Raw genomic sequence first — 21,722 nt, 5'->3', positions numbered from 1 at the left:
TGTGCTACTCAGTGTATCCTGCTAATTTCATCTTAGCAGCTAGATGTCTCTCTTTCCTCCGTTATTAAGAAATAACAGTAGGTGAGCAGTTTTTGCCTTTGGAAAAGTCTTGTTGACCTCCATCATTTGTCCATTTTAGAGGCAAAGTTTAGATCTGGATTTGCCTATAAATCTGCAACCCAGTGAGCGTGCCACTTGGTTTTGCACATAGCTTTCTCAGATCATTGATTGTTTCCCTCTATTAATCTGTTCTGGCCTGAGGCTGACCTATGTTTTTGCTTTTCATGTTCCTCTCTGCTTTTCAAGTAGGATTGTAGATTGAGACACTTTCTGCCTTTGGCATTCTTCTTTTCTCTTAATCACAGCTGTTTTCTACCACATGTAATTGTTTTCATTTTGTGATCTTTTTTTAAAGTCAGAAATACTGTCCTGCTACAAGAACCAAAATCTTTGGTGTAAGTTCTGGACTCTGTGTGTACAGTTCAGGGGAATGATTCCTTTCACATAAACAAGGGTATGTACTACAGGGCCAAAACTGCTGCTGGGTTCAGTGAAGTCAAGTGGAATAAGCAAAGTCTGTATTTTAGAGAACACAGAGTCTGGCATTTGTTTTTCTGCACAGTGGAAAACTTTTTGTTGTTGTTTCTTGTTTATGATTATTATATCTCTCTTCTTACTCATGCTTCTACTTGCATTTCTTATTTCTTCAGCATGTTCTCAGACTACTCATACTAGTGTGGAATGAACATACAGAAACCAAAGGAAAGGTTCCCGTTTCATTCTTTTATGTGGTAAATTAGATGTGGTTCATCTCATGACTTTCTCTAAGCTGTTAACTCAAAGGCCAAAATACCTCTAGCTATTCTAACTGAGACAGATAATGAACACTTGTAATTAATAAAGTATTTAGATAGTCCTCTAATCCAAAAATGAGACAGCACAGGATAAAAGTTCTGTCAAAAGAAAAAAAAAAAAAAAAAAGGTTTTTTTAAAGGATGTTCAGGATGGACAGGAAAATTGTTAATTACTATCAAATGACAGTGATTTTTCAAAGCCCAGGAAAACTTTATACACTTACGAGGTTTGGTGTTTCACATAAAAAGCTAGAAATGGCATTTTAAAAATATCAAAGGTCTTGCTTTTTAAAACACATTTTGAAATATTGAATGTAATTAAACATCACACTTTTCAAATTCTGGAGGTGTTATAAAGCAAAGATAGCTCTGTGTAAGAACATATGTCTCCAGTGTAGCATTTATAACACCAATATTAAGTAACAGATAAACCACTTCATGTTTTTCACTATAGCTAATGATGCTGGTATGCAATTTGCTTGCCTGTATTTATGTGAGATCTTTGCTAGGCAGTAGGTCTGTGCCAATATAATTTCTTCACATTTTGTTGACGTAAATTCACGTATGTGCTAATGTACTACGTATCACTGTATATAAATGCAGTCTGTGATCCATCAGTTAAGCACACTGAACTACTATGCAGGTTTGGAAATGAACTTTCAAGAATGCAATTGATCACTAAACTTTTCTGAAACTTTCGAAGCATGTTGTACAATAGTGGAGAAAAAAATGTAGATGTAACACTTGTAAATGCTGAACTATTTGGCTCAGCAGCTTAGATCTCTATTAAACACTTTAAAAATAGCATTTAAAGTGTACAGATATGTGATGTGAAGCTGGATACATAGAATATTATATTATACATATATTATAATATTATACATTATATTATATTATACATATACATTATGTGTATGCTATATTCATCTCACTTCAGTGTTCACTTTTGTAACTGTTAAGCCCTTAATTTTGTTGGTTAACAGAAAATTTTTATAGCATTAATTTGCCCAAGTAACAGCATTCCAAAAGTGTTATTCATTCCAGAAGAAAATTATCATATATTTGGTTAGAAAGTGACAGAATCTTTTAAGATTTTATTCATGGAAAATACAGACCTGTAAGTTTTAGGAGTTTTCATGTGAACACCTTTTACCAGTCAAACTCATAGATGGGAGGCTGTTGGGTCTCTTTTGGTTGGCTGATTGTCTTTTGCTGTTGTTTTTGAAGACAGCAAGCACTAATGACACAGGTATATGTGGCCAGAGACACTTTCTGCCTGTGCACTGAGCTGCTGGCATCTGAAGAAATTCTGGTTGAAGCCACCTGTTCTCAGCAACATGCTTAAGTCTATAACAAGGATCATGGTGCTCCCTTGAGTGCTGTACACTGCACAGGGGATGCCTTAAGTGACATCAAAATGAAGCATAAGCAGAGTGAGCTCACATCTGCCTCTATTCGTCCCTGTCCATATGTTTCTGAGAATGTTTCTTAGCAATTGTGTTTTCAAACACCATTTTAGTGAAGTTAGTCAATGGGCTCAGAAGTAGGAGGGGAGGCATTTTCAAGAGCAGGATAAGGGGTGAAGTGAATTCTCTGCCCTATATGGGCTGACATGTATGCAGTCTAAGGGTTAACCTGAACAGTTTTAGAGAATATTTCTACTATGTTTATGAAATTTAGACTCGTTGCATATATGCTCAATGTTTGCTGGTGAGCAAACTTCTGTACCTTTGAGAATTTCATCCCAGTATTTTCTGCCTGCTCCATAGCAACCTGTAATAATAGCCCATTAATCAAGTGTCACCCCTCTAATACAGAGGAGTTCTATCTTTATTGCCTTCGTTTATAATAATTTAGTTTATACTTTACAATGTTATTGATTTTATGAAATGGCTCATTACATTTACACAAAACTAAATCTTTCAATTAAATACTTTACTAGATTTATTGTTGGATAGCATTAGAAATCAAGCCCTAAGAAATTAATTTTTGAAATAATTATTGGGAAAATGTTCTTACTTATGTTATAGGCTAGTGAAAGAACATAAATTGCTCAGCAAAATTTTAAAAATGAATAAAACCCAGATTCCCTTTCATGAACTTCTGAGTGCCACAAGCAGCAGAAAGTTTGGTTGAACTTGAAAGGAGAAAATTACAATCCAAGATTATCTGTGTACCTTCTGGTAACTGAGAAGAAACATTATCCTCAAAAATGATCCATCAGTCACCTTTTCATTTAGGAGCACATGTGTAAGTAGTGAAATAGAGGGAAGAAGGGTCTACTTAGTACCTCGACTTCCTCATGCCTTCTATGCTGTCCTATGAAATAGGGATTGAAAGCTGGACTGTTTATTTCCTCCTCAAGAAATCAGTACATGCAATAAAAATCCTATGACTATAAATGCCATATGAGTTAATTGGGTTTAATTATACACTTTTCCCAGATTTTATTTTGCTTTTGACCTACGGTAATGCTTTCATGAGTTTTTATAATAAACATTTCAGAAAATGAAACATTTTATTATTATTGAAAACTGAAATAGGACAGAATATGCATTGGAGGAATACAGGCACAATAGAGGCAAGTCTATTCTGAAGCTGATTAAGGGAGTTTGGAGCACTGCCTCTTGTTGTCACTGACCATAAACAGCACAGTGTGTTTGAACCAGGTAATCTGCAATTTAGAAGCAGAGTGAAAAACACACAGTGGTTAAAATCTCAATAACTAAAATTTGTAATTCAGAAGTTATTTCAGTGTGATTCAAACTTTACAAAGCTTCTTACAAAAGGGACTCATTTAATAATTGTATTTATCCTAAATCATTTATGATTAAAAGTCATAAGTCAAAGGTGAGGGGGCTCACTTTTAGTTAAGATACTACGTTTTTTTATAATGTTTTCTACATCTTCCTTTATTATTTTAACTCCATTAGTTTTATGATTTTCTTGGCAAGGAGTTCCCGTTATAGTCTTAAGAAAGCAAAGGGATTCTTGGATTTGTTGCCTGCATAATCATTTATCAGGTCAAGAAAAAGAATTGTGAAAGTCCTAAATGAAAACAGTCTAGTAGAACAGCAGTTTGACTAGTAATGACACAACAGTAGCTGCTGATAGTGTTGTTGGATAATTGTTAAGGAGCAGGGATGACTACCACCACACTGCAGTGGCAAAAAAACTTCTGACAGAGTGCAGTAGTGTGTCCTTCAGGGCACAGCAGCAGAGATCAAGGCCATCACCAAGGGAATGACAGGTCTTAATGCACTACCTCTATTCAGTGGCACCATATTAACTGTTCAAAATGTGTTCTGTTTCTAGCCCTGTGCCATCTTGTCTATTTCTTCTTTAGTTTCACGTCTTTTTTTTTCAGTGTTTTCTTTAGTTGCTTATTATTGCTATTATTATTATTTCTACCTGCAGTGCAGTTTTAATGATTTACCTTTTTATTGCCTTTGGAACACTTCGTCTTGTTGATCTCCCTCCTGCTTCTTTTTCTTAAAGATGACAGGTTTAGTATTTTTAAATTTTTTGAATAATTAAAAGCTTTGAATCTTTGTTTACTCTCTGCTGGACTGCTAGGATTTGTAGCATAAAAAAAAATAATTAGATACTCTTGAGTTCTTGAAAGTATTCCAAAGGTTTTCTCTCTCTGTTAATAAAAGCAGCTAGTTGTATTAGATCAGAACCTCTCTGTTCATCATACAAAATGATATTTTGTGTGCATGCATAGTTTGTATGCGATATTTAATTCTTAATGAATACTAAGTGAACCTTTCTTTCATTTTACCTTGTTTTCTACATGTTTTCAGTGTTGCATATCATCAAATATCTACTGAAGAATTGCTTCTCAGTTCATTGTTGTATGTTACAAAATATTATTTATCTTCAATATGTTTATGCAAGATTACCTAGATATTCTGGAAAAAATGCTTTCTTTTTTAACATTTCTCTCATATTTTTATGTCTCTTGCCTAGTCTTTAATAAACCTTTCCTCTGTGTCATCTCTAAGCAACTGTTGAAAGTCTAATTACACTTCTGAATTAAAAAAAAAAAAAAACACCTTTTTTTTTTTTTTAAATTATATTAAAGATTCCCCCTCTTGAGTGCTTTTCTTCACAGTGTGATGTCCCATCACCAGTGCTTGACCCATTTCTGCTGCCTGTGGTGCAGTTCTCTTCAGCCTGTCAGCTGCAAAAACAGAAGACCTTAGACTTGAGACAAGTCCTGCATCCCTGTCCTCTTCTGTTGTCAAACTGACTTTCGGAGAGTCATATCAGTGCCCTTGCTTGGACAGAGTCCTTTGGCTGTGAGAACAGGAGAAATACCACAGACTATCTTCTCTTCCCTTCTTTCTTTTCTCTAAAAATGGCACTAACACTCACCCTCCTATAATGCAGTGCCACCTGTGGCATTGGGAAGGGCTCTTGTTCCTGTGCACCTAATCTGATGTGTTGGTGCTGCTTTGCAAAAGCTGCACTTCATAGACAGAACAAAAGCAGTATGATGGGGACACAGTGGGTTAGAATGGCTTGTATAATACTTTTGAGTTAAGTTATATTCCAGTCATTGGGAAAGGGAATAAGTCAAGAGATTAAGCAGAGAAGGAGAGAGATAAAAACTACCAGTTTGTTTTCATACATTATTAGCTCACTTCATGTGTATCCACTGCAAGCAAGCACCTTACCTCCCTACACAAGAGAAAACCCTATGTTATTTTGTAGTTTTTCTCAATTTTGGTTATTTCAAACCCAAACTCTGATATGAAATAGACTACAAATCTCTCACAGTCCAGTAGCTGTATTGTCACCCTGCAGTCAGCAATTTTCAAATTTTTTTTGCAATCATTGTTGATTATTTTATTTTATGATTAATTTAATACTTGTTGATGTAGAAATCCTGAAGCACGTCTTGAGAATCTTTACCAGCAAGATAGCATATTTTCTCTCTGTGTCTCCATGAATTCATTGTTATTTGTACAAAAAGCAGTGGTTAGAAAACAAGAAACATAATTAAGGAATTGTTGATGAAAGTAAATACCTAGAAAATGACAGTGGGCAGTATAAATAAAGTTGCCTACCGAGAGGAAGAATTCAGTCTTTGTTTTCCAGGTGAGCTCAGAGCAGTTCAAGAAATTTGCAGTGAGTGAAATCTTCCTTTCCCCCTCTCCTCTCCACATGCCTTTTCTTCTTCAGTTTCAAAAAAAAAAAAGAAAAAAAAAAAAAAAAAAAGATGCTATGTTGTATATAACTTTTTTTTTCCTCAAAAAATGCAGTGAATAGCTTGCTGCGAGGTAGAGAAGAATGAAAAACATTTATGTAGCAAATAAATCACATAGCAAATAAGTTTTGGAACACTGCATTTCATTCACCCATGGGGCATTAATGCCAATCCTAGAGGACAGAACAGAAAGAATAAAACTGAGTTAAATAAAACCAAAGTGTTTAGTCTTACAAACCAACAGCCGTTAGTACCAAGCATTAATTCTTTTTCCGCTGGCAGCAGGAAGGTGGGTGAGACAATACCGTCAGATGCACAAATTAAGTCACTGTGGAAGAAATATAACACAAATAAGTAGGAAAAACAATGCAAAGAAAAACACTGTTGTTGCTGTATAAACTTTCTTCCAAGCTGGAGACGCAGAAAAAGAAAGTTAATGACTTGGTGCATGTCATCTTTTACCCTGACAAGCTCTTTCAGAATAGGAAGAGCGTGTAAGATGCCAGGAGAAGACTTGCAGTACATTCTGATAGAAAAAAAATGGGCTTATGGATTGCAGAAGAGTTACCTTTTCTGCTAACTGAGAAACAGAAATCAGCAGTACTGAGAGTCTAGAGTGCTATTGAAAGCCCTAGTAAAGATTAATCTGAAACAGATGAAAGTTGTGTGTGATAGGAACTTATATACAGCCCTTTTTTCCTCACCATTATTTAACCTCCATTAATATTAGGGGCCCATCATACAAGATTAAAGGAAAACAATCCATGTTTAGCAAAAAGTTCTAAGAGTTCCCCCACATCTCACAAAGTAAGAGAAGCTGTGAGAGAAGCTTTGTTCTCTTTTCATATCAATGTAGTCATTGTACTGGGGAGGGGCAGTATTTCAATCACCTCTATCTTTTTATCTTTAATCTTCATGTTTCTACACATTAAATTTATCTGACAAATTTATGTTTTATTTTTCTACCTGCACTTCCAGCACTTTCTGTACATGATCCTATGTCTTGTACATTCCTAGTTCAGCTGTTTCTTAAGAGAGCTCTATTATGGGACTGCAAGCAAAAGTTAAGGATAGAAATGATACCAAATCTATGGATTAAGTGTATGTTCCACATGCTTTTCACAACATGAGACTGAGAAATTACTGTGGATGAACTATAATTCATATAGTAATTTAGAAGTCTACACTTGTATGATATTCGTTTTTTCTTCTATTCCTAAACTAATTGAATTCAGCTGTACTCATTTTAAACTAATGCATAAGAGCCAATACCCAAAGCAATCTAGTTACTTGCTAATTAAGAACATATTTAAATAGTCCAAAAGAAAGTTTCTCTTGTGACCAGTGCCCCAGACTGATGGGGAGCTGGGATGTTGCCATGTCCATTAGCTAGGTGTAGTATTTATGGGAAAGCGAATATACCAGGAGAATAATGATGTGCATATTCCCTTTGGAAAACACTGCTTAGTTTTTTTAGTAGGATGACTGAAAATATGTAAGCGTAAACAAGTAATCGATGATACATTTAGCAGACTTGTTTGGATGTGTATATTCTGCTTTAATTGCTAAGGTTGTACACGCGTTTGTTTGTACACGTGCAGTTTACTACATGAATCCCTGAAATGGTGCTACATTAAGTCTAGGCTAGGTAGAGACCTGAGAGCATGAGCAAGATTGTCAAATTCACTGTCTTGATTTGGAAATCTAGCAAGGACAGTGATTGCTCCTGTACAGCTTCTGGGGAGCAGTAGTTTCATGCTAGTTTTTACCACTTAGTGTGTGGAAGCTGGCAATCCTGTTGCCTCACCTTTGTGCTAAGAGTGCTGTCAAAATTTTTGATTTCCATTGTGAACTCAAACTGTGAAGCCAAAGCACACAATATATATAACCCCTTTGGTCTTGGTGGAGTTTGTACTGTAACAGTGCTTGCTGTGAGGTGCTGGAGGTGATCACACTTTTTTAGAATATCATTAAATATATCATCTTGTTTCTGCTTTGCTGTCACCTCTGAAGACCCTATCCACTGAGTACCCAGCCCTGAAGTCTAAGAGGCTATAAGGTCTTCCTGACTCGAAAAGGGTCATTATTTTATAATGCCAATTAGTAGCTGACATCCAAATTTTGTATTTATAGCCATGCTTTCTTGTGAAGTGTTCTTCTTGTACGGGTATAGAAGAAGACAATAAAAACTATGACTCAGATGCTTCCATACATTAATAAATCAAATTGCTCAGGTGATTAATTTTACAATAAGGCATTCAAATAATGAGGTGTTCAGAGAAAGATTTATGTAAAAACTTAATAGTTGGTTCTGGAGAATATTTTTCATCCCTTCCTCAAGAAAAGGATGTTGATGTCTTCCTAAATGCAGCAGCAATGTTTGTTTCAAAACAAGTATTCCTAAGTATATTTAAAAAAAATGGATTTCCAGGAATTCCTATAGAAATATGATTGTAGATATGAAACTTCATCTCTTAATGAACTTTTGAGAATATTGCAGTCCCAGGCTTGCAATTTAAGGGCTGTGTAATTACTATGTTTGCTTTGAAGTTCACCTTGCAGATAACTTTGAAAGAAAGAAGTAACTGTTCACAGAGACTGATGAATGACTCCACAAATGCAGAGGGGGAGTTTGCGAACCTGAAAAAGGAAAATGGAGAGGAGAGAACCTGAATTAGGAATGGAAGATTAGGGAAAACACCAGGAAAAGGGAAATATTTAATTTGTTTTAACAAATTATAGTTCAGTGAAGATTTCTAAGATAACACTGCAGTATTTTAATCTCATCAAGTTGAAATATTCTGCACATAACACTTTTTTTCTTTCCCCAGAAAAGCAACTGATTAAGAATTTACCTCAGAACTTTCCATTAACTCCAGAAAGCACTTGCTGATGAAGAACATTCTTTAACCACTATGAGCTTGGGCAAGTGTTTGATTTGACAACTCAAATCCTTTGACACCAAATATTATCTTTATGAGCCCCTTGCTTGAGTTTTTATTTTCATAATTTGCTAGGTTTTTTTGGTCTGTCTTCATATCAAAACATTAATGGAATTAATTTAACTTTAATTTGCCTCATTTAATGAAGAATCCTTTTTTAACTTGTCATACAGTGGAAAAGTAAACAAGTTTTTAATTATTAATATATTGAACAGTAGTCATTGGTGAGAAAAATGTGTTCTCTCTTGAATGTGTTTAAGGTTATTTAAAGTATAAATCTAAACAGTTAATATTCATTTTTGAAAGCTGAAACTTAAGATTATTCAAAGTGCCTCTTATTAGATACTGATATTCAAAGTTCATAGTAGCTGTTAGTGATGCATGGGCAAACAGGGACTTAAATAAGCAGAGAAGGAAACCTTCCTAAATCAAGTGTTTATATATATGTATATGTATTCCTCCTTACATATTACAAGAGCATTTAAAATTCAGAAATTAACTAATAATTTTGAATGATTAATTATTCATCTTGTGCCAGCATAGAGAAAATAAGAATATAAGATACACTTCATATTTTTTTCAATATTTTTTCATAAGCTGTCACAACAGATTTCAGGGAAAGCATCAAAATGTTTTAGTTTATTTAGATTAAATTGTGAAATACTAACCTAGGCATGTGTATAAAATCCATAATTATGATATGCTGGTAGTAAAGTTGCCTTCTTTCTGTTAATAGAAAATAATAACATCTTTCAACAGCAAGCAAATCTGTAATAATAATAATGCAATTAAACTCATTCTTAACTTAATCTTCCCCATAATAAATACTTTTGGTTTTGTAATTGCCAATTAGGAAATTAATTAAATGCATTGTCTGATATTGAAATAATCATGATATACTGCATTAAAAAAAAAAGAAAAAAAAATCATGAGATATATTCTCAATGCTCCATTTCACTTTTATGTATTAAAAATAAAATTGGTCTCTAAGAGGCTACAAAAAGCTCAAAAAAGCTCAGGAAGACAAGGTTAAAATTTGTACTAATATATTAGAACATAAAAAAGAGGGATTCCTTGCCAGTATATGACAGCTCTGTGAATAAATTTGTGAAGAATACAGATAGGACCACTGGGGTTTCCTCCCTCTTAGTTTTGCAATAAGCTCTGCCAAGAATCTTGTTTGTTAAATATGAATTAGAACTCCAGGCTTCTGATGAACCTTTTTTGTTGATAATTAGCGAATTTAAAGCCTGCAGGAAGTAAATCTTTTTTTTTTATTATTTTTTTTTTCCTTATCAGGATATGATTTGCTTTGGCAAATCTCTCGCTATCTCTCATCTCAAGTTACATCACTGGAATATGGTGATGCATACATGTGATAGTAAGCAAGAATTTATTTTCTAAATAGCAAAAAGTAGCGTGAACTTATTGCTTGGAAACACTTTCTAATCGCAGTGGGTAAGTAACATCTGAATAGGTTACTGCATATATATACAAGCAACCAACTTCTACAGTTCATTCATCTGCAAAATGCTCTACATCACATCTACTGTAAAGTAGGGTTCATTTAAGCAAGTGTGATTGTGAAGTCATTTTAATTTGAGAATATTCTTTGATTCTAGAGAAGCAAAAAAAATGAATGTTGGGATTATCAAAATGGGGTGAATGTGTTAGAGAGCAGGATATGTAAACTGCTGCTGAATTTATTTGGTTTTCTACTACTACTTATGAAGAAGCAGAAAAAGAGAGCTCGTACAGCTCACTCATTTGTTTGAATAGAAAGACTATGTGAGTGTCTTAAATCTGAAAAACAAATACTGCTCCTACGTTTTCAATCAGTAGGAAGTAGCACATGATTAGTCTTCTACAGTTATTGCAGTGACCTTCCTCAAGTTTAGTTCAGTAATCATAAAATCTGAATGTTAAGCATTTGCTTGCCAGCCTAGTTTTTTAACAGTGTCTTTTCTATTTATTTTTATCACTAATATATAAATATATGGATATCACATGGCATTTTGCATGAAGATAAATTTCACTTAGTGTGATAGGGTGGTAAGGTTGTGGGCTTTAGCAGAACTGTCTGAAACAATATTCCCAGGTAACTGCAAGAGCTGCAGCTCCCAAGCATCTAAAATAATAAATGGCAATCTTGTCTTTCCTGAGGGCATTTTAGGAATATTTAGCATGTGAACACATGTGAAAACTATGGTGGGCTGAAAGGAGTACTGAATTGTACTTAGCATTCTTGAAACTGAAAGGCAGAGAAGAGCTGTATAAATGAATGGGTTCCTAGAGGCTTTTTTATAGATTATAGGAGGAGAATGTGTTATAATGAAAGGTAATAAGAGCTTTCCTGCCTCCAATAGACTCTACCTCTGGCTAACCTACAGCTATCAGGAGTCAGTAATCCATGTTGGATAAAGAGACTTTGAGGAGCAATTTTATTCTATTGGAATGCACAAGTTTGCACAATGGATTTGTTCAATTTTTTCTAGTCAGCTTTCCTTAGAGACAACATTTCTGAAGTGCTATTTCAGTTTTCATTCTGCAGTTCTTTAATTGGATGAATGGGCTGTGGGGCCCTGGAGGTTGGACAGAAAGTAAAATTTGCACTTTTTGTGAAACTAGCCAAACAAAACCTGTCTTACAGTTTCATCTGACTCTAGGATAAAATGAACATAAAAGAAATGCCTATTTAAAGAATGAAAGTGTGCATGTTTTAGTGGTATTCTCTTCAGATTGGCACATTTTACATGTGCCAATACATACTTTTCCCTCATGGGAAAGTAATATGCTTCAAGTTGCAGATCCTTTTCATAAGAGGCTGAAGGAATAGGCACTAGTAATGCAACAACAGTGATGTACCGTAGGACTGGAACGTAATGCCATACAGCTAATTAGCATGATGTACTCCCTCTGTGCTTCCTTAGAGGAACTGTGATTCTAAATGATAGGTGTGTAGCTTGAAACATTCTTAATCTGGGCAAGTGGTGCAGTGAAACATTACTCTTTGAATAAGAAAAGGAATACAAAATTGAGTTGGGGCAGAATATTTCAAATACAGTGCAGTGTACCCTTTTTCTCCTTTTCATTGTGTTTAGTTATAGTGATTTACTCACTGAGTAGAAGATAGAAAAAATACTATTTTAGACTTGGAGTATTGCTTTTGTTTTATGGCACTTTGTAAAGAATTTTGACTTCTGATGGTTTTTTTTTTTTCCTTTGGACTATTTTCCGTTGGTGCAATCTCATTGTTCAGCAATGACAGGAAAAGTTGTGAAGACTCTTGTTGGTGGATCAATGGAAAAGAGATTTTGAAAAAGCATTTTTCTTTGCAGGTTTTTTCTTCAGGTATGTGAAACACTCTAAAAGATCCTTTCTGTGATACTATTTAAGGAGATTCAATATTGCAGCCAGTATCTACTGGAAGTATCTATTTGGAAATATCTTCAAATATGTAGAGGGGGAAAGTCTTCACCTATGCACAATAAATAGTTGAAAAGCTACGAGTGAGATGGGGGACCATTCCTCCTAGTTTGCTGGCTGAGACAACTTTAACAAGGTGCTGAATCTGGTTACTAAAAAAGGAAGAAGGTCTATTTTCTGGGGAGATAAAAGAGATTTATTCTGGGTAAAGGGGAGACTGGGAGTGCAGCAAACAATTTCAGGGTGAACTGGGAATAGGCTTGGAAATAGGAACAAGAAAAAAGTTAGGGAATACAGCACTTTCAAAGGTAAAGTGTTGAAAACTGCAAAGGTAAAACAGGTATTTGCATGGGAAAGCGTAAGTAGATGAACTGGAACAGATGCTGAGATGGGCTGATGAGATGAGGAAAAGGAAATATCGCTGTTTGGATTGTTCCTGTGCATTATGGCTTCATAGGATTTCTCTGGCTTGAAGAACTTTCTTGTCTTATTTTTGAATTAAGCTGAATCCGTGTACTTCTGGCAGAGCTGAATTTTGACCTATCTTGAAGTGGCAACAGTTGTAGGTCTGAGTCCAATGATTTTGAACTGAGGTTCGAACTTCAAGTGTAGTGCAGATCACAGTTTAAAATACCTGACAGCTTATGATTTGTCTTCTGTCACCAAAGGAGAGAGCAAGTTAAACGGTCTGTAGTAAAAAGCAATTGAACAAATCATTTAAAAAAAAAAAAAAAAAAAAAAAAAAAGGAAAGAAAAAAAAATAACAGGATTGTATTCCTCTTTCTGCTTTTACTACCAGTAGCTTTTAGGTATTTTCAAAAATTCACATCACATTTTAAAAAATGTAGCACTATCTATTTAAAAAGCTGTGCATATTTGTGTTTATATATATCCGTGCTGTATATATGAGTGCCTTATGTGCAAACAGGCATACATTGTAGGCATAAGTAACCTTAGCCCACCAGCTCTAGAGAACATGCAAAATATTTTCAACATTTCCTTCAGTAATTTTTCGCACTCTTTCAGAAGTCTGAAAACAGAAAACAATTTTTGAAGTATGGGATAAATATGCATCAGAACAAAAATTTCTACATCCCTCAGTTCTTTTCTATACGGCAGCTCTTATCACATATGGGAAACCATGTGTTTAATAATATTGTCCTGTGCATTTCAGAGTACATCTGAAATGCTTCAACCAAGAAAAGGGGCATGGTTTGGAGATAATTTTTCAGTGCTTGAAAACAAAGCATATATGAAAGAGGCAAAATGAAACTTGTTTTGTTGAGTGGTGGACAATTTTAGATGATATTTGACTGATTTGACTGAAGAATGAACACTTACTTCTTTGGTATTCTTTTAGCATGTTTTCCACAATAAGAGTTGTGCAATTTTTTATTATTATTATTTTTTTTTAAATCTGTTTTTAAGGGGTGCTTGAGGCTTTGGTCATTCCTACTATTTCCCCGTTGTTTCCTCTTCTTTTTCTATGCAGGCTGTAATACTTACTCTTTGAATCATGCTGGGACATATTTTGGGAATTCATGGGATTATCACCAGGGCTACTGCTATCAGGCAGAACACATGCACATTTTATTATCTCATCCAACACGTTTTCGTTTTCTATGCACATTGAGTCAGCATAGAAGGGGAAACATGCTGCCATTACTACTGGCAGAACTCGATAAATATTATAATGGTCTTTTCAGTGCTGCAGAAGCTCATTCCGTCATGATAATTCAAAATCTAAACATTTCTTAAAGTCCTTATTTCCTGTCTCTTTCTTTCTCCCATCAGCCCTTCCAAAATAGACGGTATCCTGGTCTTGAGCAGCCTAAAAGGTGGCTCATATTACTAGACTATGAAATGATTAGATTAGTCAAATGAGTTTGTGTAGCCCCTGAGATGTAAACAAAGCTTCAGCCAGTGTCCTTTTCTAGAAACTTATCTCTGACAGTCAGTTAGTAAGATAAGACAGGCTAGATGAGTGAGAATATTCTTTAAATCCTAGTTAGACTATTTTTCTAATACCCTGAAAACACGAGTGAGATAATTTGATAGCCTGCTTGTCTTGAATTAAAATCTGTTGCATATATACAAACTGCATAGGATATGGCTGTCTATTTTAAGGTGACTATCACTGTAAAGTTCAGAGTGTGTTGTGAAGAAAAATGCAACAGATGAGGTATCTCATCATTGAGACTGCATCCCCATGGGGCTGACTCCAGGACAGTCTTTGTGCAAGTATGTGCTTCTCCTGTGGACAGAGGATGACCCCAGACCACTGCTGTATGCCAGCACAACAGCAGCAGCTCACATCTTTTTCTCTTCACGTTTGTTTTTCTCTGTTTTCTTCTCTTCCCCAGCAGGAAAAAATATAATGAAGTCTTGCTGGCAGAATGTTGTCAGTATGACTGCAGGTACTCTAAATACAGCTGACTGCGCACACACCTCCCAGCTTACTTCTGCACAGCCTGGGGGCACCTGGGAACGAGTTTGCTTTGGCAGAACTACCTACCGAAAGGACAAATTCTCCTCATGAAATCTGCATCTAAAGATGCCTTTGGAAGTTTGTGGGGTAGATATGATTATGTATTTTAGAAAGACTTTTCCTGTAATGAAAGTATTTCATAGAGATGGTGGAAGTCAGTTATCATAAGAAGAAAAATTGTTTCTGTGATTACTGACATCTCTGCAAATCTGAAATTCAAGCCTTAAACCTTTTGGTGCAACACTATGTGACCTGAACTGTTCACCTAATCTATTTGTTTTGACATCAAAGTGCCTTTTTATTTTCCTTCTCCTATGACAATTTACTGTCTGTGGACTTCTGTGTCTTGGAGAAAGTGTTTAGATTTCTGTGTTTTCTCTTCTTCCTGTCAATGTATTTCCTTAACCACTTATGCCACTCCTTGACTATTTGGAGTGTGTGACACCTTTCTGCATGGATTTTTCCCCCATCTTCCCACTTCAGCCAGCTCTCCATCCATCATTTTCATTTTCAGCTCTGCTGCTTCTTTTTTTTCAAAGTTAATCCACCATTCACAGCTCTCTTTCTCCAAATCTTCACACTCCAACATATGCCCAAACAGTTTGTAAATTTTGCATGTTTTAGTCCTGACAGGACAGAAGTTAGGTTTTGTATTTTTCTTTGGCATAATTTGAGGAAGGTGTTCTGAATGGTCTCATCATGCTGGCAATAGTAACTCAGGCGTTGTCTGTTTGAAAGGGGACAAATTAACTAGTCAGATAATCTTTTCACAATCAGGAATCAGACCATCTACAGCAAAGTTAATTGGAGATACTTTGCAATTTAGGGCAAAAAAAAAAAAAAAAATCAGAAGCAATCATTTCATTGTATTGAAAATGAAGTATGCAGGTGCAAGTTAACTCTGTTGGCAGTGGCGAGGCACATAAATGGGGAAGAGGAACTGTATTCGAAATTCACAGGTAACAAGCTGAGAAATCTGTTTCTCTAACAAAGCAGAATATTAAAAAATATAAACAAGCCTGTCTCTGATAGCTTAATCAATGACAGCACTGCGAGATTGAGTCTTCAGTATCCCTAATCATGCCTTTCTTGAGTTTAGAATAGGAAGACCAAATTCTAACTTTAGGTTCAGGTGCTGCAATTGGCACTTCCTGAACATGAGCACATTCACTCTGTGTATTTCTACAAAGTAGGCAGTGAAATGAAATACCAGATTTTGAAGACTTTATGTTGTGCAGATCTTTTTTCAGCTTTCTTGCCCTGTTCTAGAAGTATTTATCTTGAATGTACAAGAAGTGCTCTGATATGGGCAGTCAGAATGTATAAGGTGTATTTCAGCTGCTTAAACTGTGTTAAAGCTCTGCCCAGCATTCAGCTAAGGAATGAGCAGAGAATCTGCTGTCCTCCATAAACTTCAAGGTAGTCAAGAACCTGAATTGTTCCTTTTCCAGCTGTAGCATTATCTGTTTATATTGTCGACGGGGCTTTTTTTTTTTTTTCTTTTATGAGCCTCATCATAGGTCTTTAAATATGAGATGTTGATGTTGTTTGCTAAGAAACCACTCCATTATTCCAGGAACATATGTTCATGACAAGTACAAGTCATGAACATTTGAATAGTTTCCATCTGGCATGAATTAACATAGTATCATAATAAATGAGAAGTGTTAATACTAGGAAGTTCATGTGGGTATTCTAGATTTAACTAATATTTATAGTCATATAAATATATGAAATTTTGTTTTGGTTATGCTTTGAAGAGCATAGATAAAAGCATGATTTACCATACCAGAGCTGACTGCAAGCCATGAGGTGTTTCCAGTAGTATAACACTTGAATTAACCTGATTATGAAGTACAGTCTCTCTGAAATCCCTAAGTACTTTCTAGCTCTTAAAAAAACTACTTTTAGGGAAAATATAAAATGCAAAATTAGAATATATTGCTGTATGTAGCAGTGAGGACATGAGTGCGAACTCAACACTATTTGTTAACATATGTACTTTAAACCCTTCATTGCCCCTTGAGTATATAAGATATAGCTAGCATCCATATGGCCATATGGAGACACTGCACTCATTTAAATAACAAGTGCATAGTAAAATTATCTTGGCCCCACTGTGTATGTTGTTTTTTCAAAAACGTTAATCTTGCTATCTATATTGAGCAGAAAACATGACTTTTTTCTTCTGAATTATAAGTTTAAGCCGTTCTACAGTAGAAATTTTGAGACAAGATGATCTTCTGGCATTATATAGCACTGATTTTTGCAGACTGTTGTCTATTGTACAGAACAGCTAAATATAATTTAAAATGTCAGTGTTCCAAGTGGACCTTTATCTGTGCTGAGTACATATTTAAAGTTTTATGTTTACTTCTATAGTCCTCATAAATCTTCATCTGCTCTGGTATATTTTGATAATCAGGAAATACTTTTTAGTGCATGTAAAAGAAGTACAACATAATACCGTTATGAAGGCTGTACTTTTTATTGTGGTCTTTGCTAATAACAACGTTTTTAAGGACACAGCAGTCCTGCCACACTTAAGTTTGACTTTTATTTTTTCTGAGAAGCTTTAATCTTCTGATTATATTTCATCTAAAATACAGTATCCTCTGATACATAGACTGCACACATCCCTGTGCCATATGTACATGCCTTTATTATTGCCTGAAGTGCGGTAATTCACAGAAAGTAAAGGAGTCTTTCTTTGATATTTATTTAAAAGAAAGTTAAAAGGCAAAATTATAAGGTAAAATGTTAGGATGTTCAGTATAAATATTTTCAGAAAAATGCATGGACATCAACTGTGGACTATGGAGTATTTGCTAGCACATTCTGAAAGTGCCAGAAAGATTTAAACTGAAAGAGAACACAGAGTTTCATCTGTTGACTGTGATAATATTTTCCCAACAGGGCAGTGAGCAACCAAAAAGCGATCTGTAGTCCCAGGGAACCAAAAGTGTTTGTGTGTGTATATGGTTTGGGGGAGTGGGAAATCATGCTTTTGCTTAATCTTTCTTATTCAGTTCTGCTTTATGACACTTGATAATATCAAAGCGCATATGTAGTACTTTGTTGTTGTAGGCTGTCCTACAATGTGCTTGCTGGTAATTTGCCATTAAGCAGTGCAGTAATGTATTAAGTTGCCCAATGTGGGTGTTCACAGTAGAGCAAATATGTATATACTATATCTAGCGTGATACTGTCCAGCTTGTACATTTATTTTTCCCCAGAAAATATGTTAACTGATCTAAGAAATATAATATGGAAACCTCATGTAAACACCTGCAAGTGTTTTATGTAACAATCATGGAGTTCAATAGGCTATTTCACCTATTCATCTATTTCTTTTATGTTCATCATTTAGTTTTAGATTTAGGACAGACTGCAATGTTTAAGCTGTTTCCATATGCCTTCCAAATCTTTGTTTTGCTGCAAGCCTTTGGAAATGATTGCTTTCTGGAATAAATCTGGAACATCTTGTTACATGCAGGCAATGCTCACAGCACGTGACCAAAGTGACACTTTGGATATGCTCAAAGATCCAAGGTAGCCTCAGGTGGAGATCTCCTGGAGCCCTTCTGCGGCTCAGACTCCAGCCAACCACTTTGTCATGTTCTGGTACAGGGTTTTCCTGCACTGCTCCCTAGTATGGCGTAGGTGAAGAAATGCCATTTTGTTTGGAGAAGTCCCTTTGGAATCTGTTGCGCTTGGCTGTTATTCTCTTTAATGGCTTTCATTCTGGGGAAACTCAGAAGATCTTCTGGCATGAGAAGCTGAAGAAATATAAATACCAGGAACAGGGATTTTTTTGAGATTTTTGACAGCAACTTGTGTATTTTGGCTGAACTTCCTCTAAAAATCTATGGCAGAGAAACATTTTTTCTCTTCCTCTAGACATGAGTTTAACACTGTGTTCAAGTTGGTAGTAGGAAAGGGGCATGATCTGGCAAGCTGCATAATTCAAGTCCTGTTTTTAATAAAGGTCCTAGGATTTGGCAGTGCAGAAGAGGCAGATGGGTAGAGGGGTAGCAGTCTTGGCTGGCTGCCACCCACAAGAAACATACAGCCTCCTTGTTTAGTGTGTCTGGGCGTAATTTTCACTGACATACAACGAAGTATTTTTAGAGTGATGTCAGTTCATTGGCTGAACAGTATTGTTTGGCACACTGAAATGATTCCCAAAAGCACTCTGCTTTTGAGAACGGCACTTTTCTCTTTTCAGTATGTCATTATTCTGCATGGTAATGACTGTTTTGAAGGGCAGGTCAGGTAGTCAAATAAATGTGTGGTTGGTGCTTTCTGATTGTTTCTAAAATAGGCAGGCCAATTTCTGCTGAAGGAGAGTGAGTCTGAAGTGTGCCAAAAATCATTCTGATTCGCTAGAGAAATTCCAATAGCTGTAAGCACAGCCAGGGGAGCTGGCCTAATGTGTGCAGCAAAAATGATCATGTAACGTTCACAGTGTGGTCATCTTATCTTTGTGCCTTTGTGCAGGCTGTACAACAGAGACAAACAGGGAGAAGCAGCAGAACTGGCTCCAAGTGGTGACCCAAAAGCATAGATTAGCATAGAAATAACAAATAATTGTGCTTGTTAAGTGAGTGCTGCTTCCATAGGGATATGGATAGCATTTAGTGACTCTGGACATAGAAAATAATTAATTAGGGCATTTTGTATTTGTAAGAATGAGAAACATTTTAAATAATAATCATTGCTATTTTTGCGGTGATGTGGTCTGAGATGACCACAATACAAAAATCCATACCCAAACACCTCCAAGACTCAATAAAACATTTTGAACAATTGAGAAACAGATTTGCATGGTTTTCTGAGGGAACTGCTTTCCTAAGTCACTAAAGCAATCTGCAAAATTCCATCTGTAATTACTGAACACAGTCAAAGAGTGAGGAATAATAAAAGGGAAATATGCTGAAAGTTGTTGCTCTCTGACAGTGTATAATGAGCGCGTCAGGTAATACAGCTATTCTGTACGGCAAAGTACAATCTTTCATCTAGTGTCAAAAGGCTTTTTTAAAGTGCTTTTCATATTAAAGGTGTCAGATATGTATCAAGTTTCTCTCAGTTTTATGAGGCAGAAAGTGAAGAATGAGTTAGTGATTTGCTAAGATCACTAAGAAATCAAAACCAGAAAGAGGAGCTCAATTCATCTTTCAGTCCCTCCCTTTACTCTCAGAACATTTTAGGAGTTTTTTTTTTTTTTTTTAATAGTTCCAGAAATGTAGAAATTATACATTTAAGGACACAAGGTATTGCATCTAAGCTAGTGAGGTTAATTCATTTCAGCATGTGACTATAATTTTCTGCCACTGAATGCTAAGACCTAGTTTTATTATTCATCTAAATGGATTCATTCCCAGCTTTGAGGTAAATGTATTTTATAAAAAGTTCTGAGCTCTCAGCAGTATTTTTTACAAGAACTAGAATGACAACAAGATATTTCAGGTTGGTTATTCTACGAAATTAAAAAAAAAAAAAAAAAGCGAAATGTTGAGGCTTATTTTTTGGGGGGTGTTGCGCATTGAACAGTGGTGGTGTTGTGTTGCTGTGACTGAAGACCAAAGATAACTTATCTTTTGTCACACTGAAACCTTTGTGGAAAATGAGGCACCATGCTGCAGTGCAAACGAAGATGGCATGTCTGGCACACTGCTGGCAGTTTTGACAGGAGGCTGGGAGCCATGATTCAGAATTGGCACCTAAAAACTAAGTTCTGCAGAGTCGGGAGGGTGGCCTGCTCATTTCTCATTGTCTTTTCACCCTTTAATTTTTAACACATGTTCCCATATCTGTCTTCCTCTTCATCCCATGGAGGTTAGTAGTATTAATCAATTCAACTATTAAAAGGTAAAAGCAGTTTGCACTTCACAGCAATAAGGGATCGAGGGAATTGATGCTGACCTTGTTCCTCATGACAGTTTTTAAACTTGTATTTAAATGAAGTTCCCTTCTTTTGTTTCATGTCCATAGAAGTACCTGTGTGCCTGAAATAATGAATTGCTCAAATAGAGATTTTAACCTAGGTCTTGAAACGTGAAGTTTCATGACACCTTGGAGTTCATCTAACAGCTTGCTGCTTCCTACTGGGCCTCATCTCCCTCATCCTGTAGTCCAGGCACTCCTCCTGCTTCTCTTGTGACAGCTCCACTGCTTGTCACTTTTTTTTCCCTTGAATGTTATTTTGCTAGCAAAAAGCTGAACCACTTCTCTCAAAGGTCAGATGAGCATGCAACCAGTCCAAGTGAAGATGAGAACAGCAGGACTGCCCCTTTTGACATCAGCAAGTTCTTTCATCCTCTCAGATGCCTCAGGGGATCCACCTCAAGGTGTAATGTGGGAAATGCTGAAAGCTACTGCTAACAGCTGTCCTGCCACCTCCAGTCACAGGTAGCTCATTCCTACCCCAGCACCACTTCCTACGTGCTGGTCCTGGTGTCCCTCCTCAGTCAGGAAATTCATTTGGATTAAACAATGAGTTTTGTGGGGAGTTTTTTGAAGTAATTTTCCTAGAGTAGTTCTTCTACCTATTTCACTGCAAGACTGAACAAATACTGAAACACAGAGGAAGGTGCCACACAGCTTCTGACACACAAGGCGTTTTCTGCTGACTGGGGGGCACTTACACAGAATGTTTTTGTTACTGCTGTCTTGGCTCTGCTGAAGTTTCTGGAGCTATCCTGGAGTATCAAAGCAAAAAAAGTGACATTTTTTACACTTCCAACACGAACATGATTTTTTTTTTAAACACAAGCAATTTATATAATCTTCTGTAA

Source organism: Tympanuchus pallidicinctus, unplaced genomic scaffold (genome assembly GCF_026119805.1).
Source record: "Tympanuchus pallidicinctus isolate F22 unplaced genomic scaffold, pur_lepc_1.0 scaffold13, whole genome shotgun sequence".
NCBI classification, from domain to species: domain Eukaryota; kingdom Metazoa; phylum Chordata; class Aves; order Galliformes; family Phasianidae; genus Tympanuchus; species Tympanuchus pallidicinctus.
Note: the sequence above shows the minus strand (reverse complement) of the source record.